The sequence below is a fragment of the Phyllostomus discolor genome, chromosome 8, assembly GCF_004126475.2.
Source record: "Phyllostomus discolor isolate MPI-MPIP mPhyDis1 chromosome 8, mPhyDis1.pri.v3, whole genome shotgun sequence".
NCBI lineage: Eukaryota > Metazoa > Chordata > Mammalia > Chiroptera > Phyllostomidae > Phyllostomus > Phyllostomus discolor.
Window position 1 is genome coordinate 105,488,210 of NC_040910.2, and position 9,718 is coordinate 105,497,927.

Below are 9,718 nucleotides of genomic sequence, written 5' to 3' on the forward strand. Positions count from 1 at the left end.
GGGGGAATGTTTGATATTCCCTTATTTCTTCACAAGGCTCTGTTGATGCTCATCCATCCTGAGCCCTGAGGAGAAAAAATATTGAGTTCAGGAGCAAGTTGCCTATTTTGGGCAGCAGGGGGCGCTCGTTCTCTTCATATGTAATAAGGGCTCTTTGCGTGGTGAGCACTCAATGCAATATACAGGTCATTTATCATAGAAATCTACACATAAAACCTACATACCCTTATTAACCAACGTCTCCCCAGTACACTTAACAGAAAAAAGAAGCCCGAGTCTGTGAGCCTCTGCTACCATCCTTCCTACTCTGTGCGCGTTGGCATTTTGCACAGGAGGGTGTTACTTCTTGGGTGAGCAACAGGTGGCCAACATCCTGAAAAGCATTTGGGAAACTCTACAATTTTAAAAGTAAAAAGCAAAGTATATTCTTTATTTTATTTTTATTTTTTGCTATAAGCATGAATCATCTGGGAAGAAGCAGAGACTTTTCAATCTTTTAAACGTTTTATAATATTTTTGATTCTAGAGAGAGGGAAAGGGAGAGGGAAAGAGCTCAAGAAACATCAGTGAAAGAGAGTAACACCGACTGCTTGCCTTCTGTACGTGCCCCAGGGGACCCCACCTGCCACCCAGGCACGTGCCCCAACCAGCAATGGAACTGGTGACCTTTCGGTTCTCGGGAAGATGCCCAGTTGGCTGAAGCATGCCCGCTGGGGCACATTTTAATATTCTGAATTACTACCATCTCTAAACTATCCAAGCGTTCTTGAAATTAGTCATGTTCATGTTCGGCAGTGGGCAAGGGGTCAAAGACCCTCTCCCTTCTAGGAACGGCGTTGTGGCCGGTCCCCTTTCCCTGGCAGAGGTGTGGATACAGGCGGGCCTTCCTCCTCCTGCTGTGATTTCGACTCGCTGTCTCCCACTCCAGGATGCAGAGTGGGGGTTGGCAAATTCCTTCTGAAGTGGCCTGATGTGAAATACTTCAGGTTTTGTGGGCCAGACTGACCCTGTCGCCACCACTCAGCTCTGCTGTTGAAACCCGCTCCAGTAGGCAGCCAAGGGGAAACACGTCAGTACGTGGGGTGGCTGTGTGTGTCCTAATGAAATGTTATTTATGGTTTGGTTACCTTATAGACATCTAAAGATACTGAAAGACCAGTTAATATCTTCCATGTAGCTGTTATTCTGCATTCTTTATAAACTCACACTGTTTTCTTCTTCTGAAACTCCTTTCGAATTAACAGGAAAATAACCCGCTCTTACTGTCCGTCTGGTTCCACTCCTACTTGGAGTAGGTGCCTGGTGTCCCTCACGACAGTCCCGACGAGCGCCACTGCCCTCTGGTCGGAAGGCTCGGGCGTCCTGTTTTCCCCGTAAGGAAGGCAGTGGCCCGAGGAGCAGACCAGGCGATGAGAGCCCGCGGGAGTTTTCCAGTAGATAACCCAGCAATTTAGAAACCAGTGTTGCTGGAATTGTGAACTTTTCATCTTTTCACGCATGATGTCATTTAATCCAGATTTTGAAAGGACGGTGCCGCAGTATAAAGTAACAGGCACGGACTGGCCTGAAGTATCCCAGGAAAATCTGGTTTCGGCTTTTTCTAGGAGTCGATCCAAGAACATTTTTCTTCTTGCCTTTTGATCTGTTGACAGATACACAAGACACTTGGATGCCTTGAAGGCGTAGATGCCAATATGCACAGGAACCTGGACACGCTGTCTTGCCAGGGACGCCAGCACCCAGAGAAGGGACCAGAGTAAGAGCAGGAACTTGAACTTTTTGTCTACTGCCTGACCTCACACCCACCTTCGTACTTTTTTCTGTGAGTGGGTTCTGTTTCATCCCAGTTTGAGTGGGCTTGGGAGAAACTGAGGTAACCTCGTGGCTGCCTGCAGTTTTACTTCCTCCTCATTTCTCTTAACTTCCTGTCCCTTCTCCACGTCTGAGAGCAAGGGGTTACATGGCCCTTCCCCTCCTTTCAAAGAACATTTGGCCGGGGCAGAGGAACGGGGATGGGGGGTGACGAAGAGGAGCCATGTTGAAGGTGCTCTTCTTTTATATAGAAACACTTTTATATAAACGTACCATGGGCACAGATCACTTGGAGGAGCAGAACCAAGCTGGCAGGAAGTGAGTCTCAGAGAGGCCCCCAAACCTCCCCCTGCTAGGGGACCCGAACAGGCACAGAAGCACCTTCCAGATATCACCTGGATCCTTCAGGTGCAGCAGAGGCCACGTAGAGAGTTTTGTTTCTAAAGGATTATGGGAGTCCGCTCCAGATTCTCTCCCTGACCCTGCTGGAGGTGGGAACAGGGCGGGGGGGATCAGATTCCCTCTACCGGGAGGATCCTGGAAGAACATATTTGTGTATCACAACCTTGAACTCCCTGCCTTGGACCCCACTCTTCAGTGTTCCCCCACTTCAGGTGTCTGTGGGCCCCTCTGACTCAGCTGCCCAGTGTCTGGGCCCCTAGATGGGTCTCTGGCTTGCCCAGCGGCGCGGGCTGCCGGCTCCCGTCTGCCAGCTGCCCGCAGACTCCATCCGCAGGGGCCTTTCTGGAGGCCGAGGTTTCCTGTGCCTGCTGCAGAAGTAGTTAGGGGGCTGTGCTTGTCGTCGGGGTCTGACTTCTTCCTTCTGCTCCCCGTGGTGGGGGAGGGGACTCTCTCTGGGCATCTGCTTTTCAAAGGCAGCCTCAGCGTGGTCTGGTACAGGACCCTGTCCCACACAGTTTGACCTCTGGTTGGCCCAGGGACAGTGTGACCGAGGTGGAAGAGAGAAGACGTGTGTGCTGTCACCTCCCTTCCGTGTTGACCTTGGGCGCAGCCACGCTGGAGGTGGAGGCAGAGGGGGAAGCCAGGGGACGCCTTGTTTCCGGTAGGGAGGCCTCTTCTTTCAGAGCCTTTCAGGCACCGGACATGGTAGAAGGGAGAAGAAGGGACGGAGTGAGAAGTGGAATCCCCAGGCCCCTGCAGTGAGGCTCAGCCCTCCGTGCAGGTGGGAGTGATGACAGGTGCCACCTCCTTCCCTGGAGCTGCCACCCCACAGGCCTGTAACCTTGTCCAGCTCAGCATGGTAGCAGGTGTAGCTCATAAACTTTGAGATGATTATCCTTGTGTGTGCATCAGATCTTTCCTCGAATAATTAAAATAGACATGAATTTCGATTTTCCGTGGCTTCCCCGAACACTTGAATTCATGAGTTTTCTCAGAATGCCCCTTTTTCAGCCTACCAGGTGATTATGACTTTCTGAGGACACTAATGACAACCTGGGCGTGCTGTCTGCAAAACCCCACATTAAGGCGGCTTGCAGCGCAAACCTGCCATTCAGGTAATGACTGCCGCCCTCCAGAAAAACAAGCTGGGCCCTGGCGGGGTGGCGGGGAGGCCGTGCGGACTGCCTGATATCTGAGAAGGGCGTGAGGCCGCTCGCAGGAGTTGACTTGGGAGAACTGGGTGAGGGGGTTATGAGGGCTTTTTGAAGTTTTTGCTGGGTGTGGGAGAAAATTTCAAGAAGGTGGAGGCGCTTTACTGTCAAGAAAGACATGCATTCTTTTTTGTTTCTCTCAGCCCAAATCAATTTCCTTGTCGCAACACCAGCCAAGGTAATAATTATTATGATTACTTGCCATGATTATGGGTGACAGGAATTGCAGCTGGGCAAAAGGACTGTTTTGTATATTTAATTTCCTTCTCTGAAGTTCTGACTTCATGAACTTCCTTATTTTGTCTTCCTGATAGTGACTGGCTCCGTAACAGACACCTGTTAGGAGCTTAAATACTCCTTGGCCAGTCCTTAACTCCAATTCATATGCAAATTCCTTGAAAAGAAAGAAAGAATGTCAGTAACAGTACTGAAAGCAGCCGGTCCGAGCTGGTTTAGCTTAGCGTGGAATAGGATATAATTTCACAGAATTATTGTTGTTTTTCTTAAAACTTCAGCCATTGTTCGTTCACCGAATAAAGCAAAGGGCCTTGACAGGAATTTGGGAAGAATCATAAATGAGTGCTTGTATGCACGTGGCGGTGTGCTTTGCGGCGCCGTGTTAGCTAGCACGACAGATGACACCAGACGGGCATTTTTCATCCTCCCCAGTGAGCCTGGTGGCAGGGAACTTTCCACGGCCTGTACTCATGCCTTGAGGCCAGGGACAGTTTGCGACAAGATGATCGATCTCCTTAGTTTCCAGACTTCATTCTGTTTTCTGCTCTTGACCAAGAACCAAGAAACACCTTCTTTCAGGGCCTTACTTACTCCATGTTCCTGCAAGCTTCACTTCGGTTGAGCAAGACCATGCTAATGGGATTCTAATGATGCCGCCTTCCTGTGTATTATTGTTCATCCAGTTCAGTCTACATTAAATCAGTAGAGACCAGCTTTTAGATACGAATCTTAACATATCACACAGCTGGTGGATCGAACTCATCTGTGATCTTGCCGCTCCTTGCGGCCTGTGGAACAGCAGTCTCAGCATCAGCTGAGTTAGAAATGCAGAATCTTGGGCCTCCAACCCAGACCTACTAGAAAGCCAGAACATGCATTTTTAAGACGCTCTTCAGATTATATGCACGCACATTAAGTATTAAGAAGCACTGATGTGTTTATAAGATGGGATTAGATGTTGACCTCGGTCTACTGCTTCCTCCAGTGCTGGAAACGGTAAACAGAAATCTTCACAGTATGTTTTTGTGATGAGACCCCGGATAATACGTTTCCAACTGATGACTCCGGAATACTTTGTGTAACTATGGCCCAACCATCATTACCATCCTTGTTTGTCCTTTTCTTCCTTTCTTGTTCTCTCAGGGTATGGGGAGAGAGAATTTTGATGGAAACTAGGCGTGAGTATGAGGTGTAACCGGACAGATGAAGGGGTGAGGTCCTCTGGTTTTGGAACTTGCCAGCTCTCCCCTGGTGGTAACTGACAGAGTGTCAGGCTCAGGTAATGGCAGTTTAAGAGATTGCTTCTGTCCCAGGGCATTGAGTCGCATGCTCAGGTTTGGGTAACGAGAAGGTGGCTGTTGCGTTTGGGCGATAGGTCTTGTTTATAAAAGCCTGTGTCTCCCGGGTCCTGATTGTGCATTTCTGCCTCCTGCATGCATTCTGGTTCCACACTTATTCAGCTTTCTCCTCCCTGGCCTCTCACCTTAAGATAAAACCCATTAGCAAGAGTTCGTCAAGACCTGTTACTTGGGACAGGACAGGGAGCCCAGAAATAGACCCACGCCTTTATGGTCCATTGATATTTGACAAAGGAGGCGAGGGCATACGGGTGGACAAAGACGGTCTTCAATGAATGGTGTCGGGAAAACCGGACTGGTACATGCCCAAAAATGAGACTAAACCACCAAATTACACTACACACTAGAATAAACTCAAAATGGATAAAGGGCTTAAATGTAAGTCATGAAACCATAAAAATCCTAGAAGGAAACATAGGCAGTAAAATCTCCGATACCTTGTGGAGCAGTATTTTTGCTGATATACCTCCTAGGATATACCTCCTAGGGCAAGGGAAGCGAAGGAAAAAGAAACCAAATGGGACTTCATCCAATTGAAAAGCTTCTGCACAGCTGAAGAAACCATCATCGAAATGAAAAGGGAAGCCACTCTATGGGAGGACCTATTTGCCAGTGATACATCTAATAAGGGTTTAATTTCCAAAAGATTTAAAGAGCTTACAGAACTCAACACCAGGAATTCAAATGATCCAATTAAAAAAATGGGCAAAGGACCTGAATAGACTCCTTTCCAAAGAGGACATACAGATGGCCCATAGACATATAAAAATGCTCAGTGTCACTAATCACCAGAGAGATGCAAATTAAAACCACGGCTAGATACCACCTCACACCTGTCAGGATGGCCGTCACTGATAAATCGACGAACGACAAGTACTGGCGAGGGTGTAGGGGAAAGAGAGTCCCCGTGCACTGTGGGTGGGAATGCAGGCTGGTGCAGCCACTGTGGAAGGTGGCATGGAGTGTCCTCAAAAAATTAAAAAATGGATCTTTGGACCCAGCAATTCAACTTCTGGGAATATAGCCTAAGAATCCCAAAACACTGATTCAAAAGACTACACGCACCCCCGTGTTCGCAGCAGTGTTGTTTATGGTAGCCAAGGTCTGGAAACAGCCTAAGTGTCCATCAGTAGACGAGTGGGCAAAAGTCTGTGGTGCATTTACACAGTGGAATGAGTACTACTCGGCAGGAAGAAAGAAGGAGCTCCTACCTTTTGTGGCAGCATGGATGGACCTGGAGACTATTATGCTAAGTGAAATAAGCCAGTCAGTGAAAGACAAACCATATGATCTCACTTATATGTGGAATCTAATGAACAGAATAAACTTAGGAACAAAAGAGAAACAGAGGCATGGACACGTAGAGCAGACTGACAGCTGTCAGAGGGGAGGGAAGGGGGACTGGATGAAAGAAAGTGAAGGGATGAGCCAAAGAAGATATCTACGTGACCCAGGGGCGTGGGTAAACGGTACGGGGATTGCCCGAGGGACGGGGGCTGGGTGGAGGTGGGCGGAGGGAGACAAAATGGGGACAACTCTAACCGCATACACAACTAAAGAAGACATATTGCCTTCTATGTAGCTCTTTAGCAAGCAGTTTTGACCTTGTGTGACACAGTGGACAGAGCAGGTACTCGGGTACAAATTCTTTAAGGTATACGATCGGAGGTCAGTTAATTCGCTCTCTTTGAGCCCCTGTTTCCTCAACTGTAAATGAAGATGATGATACCTGGCGTATTGTGACAAATGTTAGATGAGGTTTGGAATGCACGTATTAGTGAAAAAAAAAAAACCAGTTACTGTTAAAATGTCCTCTCGTGCACGTGTGTATGTATGTCCCATGCACGGGCGCTATGTGGTGTGTGTGTACTTTAAAAATTAGCATACACCGACTTGTAGTTTTTGTTGGGTGACTTATAATTTTATGAGAAGGCTCCTCATTTGAATTTCAGAGAGCAGTTTTGGGGGGCAGGACAGTCCTGGCGCTGGTGTGACTAACACACACACACACACACACACACACACACACACACGGTCCTGCAGTGAAACTCCTGAGCGTGGCTGGGTCGTCCAATCGGGAAGCACACCAGAGACACCGTCCTTTTCCCCTTGTTGCATGACTAACTGCAAAAACATTTCCGAAACTCCTTAATCCTCTTTAGAAAGATGGCGACATGTAGGTGTTGCAAGAGAATAAACAAGGTGGAGAATGAGTCACACACGTGGGAATGACCTCCGACGTGGAGTGTGTCAGAGACGTCGACATTGTCATGGTGCACGAATGACCAGCAACACACCACGTAGGGGACAGACAGACAGATAAACACCAAAAACCTTGAAGTGTTTATGGACTAAGGACCGTATATGAGCATAGCATTTAAAGTGCACGATTGTGAAGAAGCGCACCTGGAGTGAAGGAACAACATCCAAGAGTCTTAATGACTTACAAATGGAAACATCACAACTGATAGCTACGTGCCGATTGTGATCGTCTCCATCTGCAAAGGCCTTGCAGTTCCTTGCGAAGGAGAGCCTTGCTTATCTCCTTCATTCAAACAGATCGCCTTTCAGCGAAACTCTTGATCTGGGTGATACCGCAGTCATAAATATTTATAGAGAAGTCGTTAATGTCGCTGGAATGAGGAACTGACAGACAAGAGTCGAGAGGAAGCGAAACTCCAAGACCGGAAGGAGAAGGATGTCCCAGGGCGGGCCAGCCCGCCCTCATGAGGAGCAGGGGCGTCTGTGTTCTCCGAGCTGGGCTGCACGACTCGCCCCCCACTGACTGACACCCTGGTTGGGAGGGTAGCAGGTGCTCACGAGCTAGCCCGAAATCAGCTTTTGTCACTGAGCAAGTGATGGGCTCTCATATTTTAAATACTTTGTTTTGCTCATCCACGGCCACCTGAAAAATGACCCCCAAATTTACTGGCTTCAACAACAGCACAATTTATTGGTTTGTAGTTGTATGGGTCAGACTTTGGGATTGAGATCCCTGAGGCTGCCTTATCTCTGCTCCGTGACATCCGGGCCCTCAGCGGGGCTGGCTCGACGGGCTGTGCCCCAGCGGGAGCAGCGTGACCGGCGCGTCCAGCCTGGAGCTGCAGGACGGCCGTTGGCCGTGTCCCTCCATGTTTCTTCGCACGGCCTCTCCGGGAGGCTGGCTTAGACCTTCGGACGTCATGCTAGTCTCGGGGCAAATGGGCTTACATCACAGCTAGCTCCCTGGAGGGAGCGTTCCAAGGGGGTGAGCCTCAGTGTGTGCACGCTTATCAAACCTCTGCTTGTGTCGTACTTGCTGGTTTTCCGTCGGCCAAGTCAAGCCGCACGGCCTGGCCCAGAGCAAATGTCAGAGAGAAAACTGCAAGGCGACTCCTGGCGGTGTGGATTCTTCGGGCCCACTGGTAATCACCCATACTGAGGAGATACTATTTAGTATCCGTTTTTTACTGTGAAAGGCTGAATAGGTGTGATGTAACTATGCTACAAAATTGCTAATGTACATAAAAGGTATTTTTGGAATTATGCTCTTTTTATCACTAAGTAATGTTATTAAGCTGTATTATTTGAAACAATCTAAACTGTTAAAAATCTCCATCTGTATATAGTCTGTGTAAAGTAATCTATTTAAGACCACCTGTAAAGGAAAGAGAACTATCCAACCTGTGGTACCTGTGTCTCTCTCTCCTTAGTGAAACGGACGTTGGCGTCTGAAAACCCCGTTGCCAACACCTGTTCCTATGTTGAAATTCTAACCCCCAACAGTGATGGTTGTAGGAGGTGAGGCCTGGGGTTGGTGCTCAGGCATGAACGGGATTGATGCTTTCACAGCAGAGCACCCCCGACACACAGAGCCCCCTAACCCTTCCCATCACGTAGGGGCCAGGAAGCAGGCTTCCATCGAATGCAGCCGTGCTGGCGCCTTGATCTTGGACTTCCCAGCCTCCAGAACTGTGAGAAAGAAGTTTCTAAGCCATCCAGCCTGCGGGATTGTGGTAAGGCAGCCCAAATGGACCAGACAAGGTAGATGGACCTTGAGAGACATTGAGGAAACATCAGAAGCATCAATGACTGCCTTGAAGGGAAGACTGATCCAGTTTTTACAGATGCTCAGTTCAGAAAATATCAAAAGCGCCCCTTTCCGAAAGAGGACCAAAAGTTAGAGACAAAAAGCGTAGGGGGCATTGTCAAGGTGGTCGATGACAGTGGAACTAGGCTGCTGCCCCACGTTTAGTTTAACCGCTGGTAGCAGAGCCCGGGGCGCTGGGTGCAGACCCAGCCACACAGCCCGGTGAGTGCGCAGGTAAACGCCTTTATAGCCCTGGGCCTCGGTTTGTTTGTGAAACGGGGGAGTTTGCCCAGCCCGTGCCTGTGGTCCCTGAACATGTTGCTGCCCTGTAATTCTGCGTCCAACACGCTGGTGGTGTGTCGGTGGGTACGTAGGTTTCTAGCTTCCCTGTCTGCAGCGTCACTGCTCTGTACTGGCCTTGGAACGAGGACTCTCACAGAGACAGTGTGAGAAGACGCCATCCTCTCTGGAGGCCGGAGGCACACGGTCCCTGGGCTTCACCCGCCACCGCACCTCCGTGTGTGCCTCTGGGTCCGGGTGTCTGTCAGGCAGGCACTGGATGAGCCGCTTCCCCCTTTCGGGTCTTAGCATCTATCTGTAGCAAGAATTTTGTTTTCCCTGAATTCCCT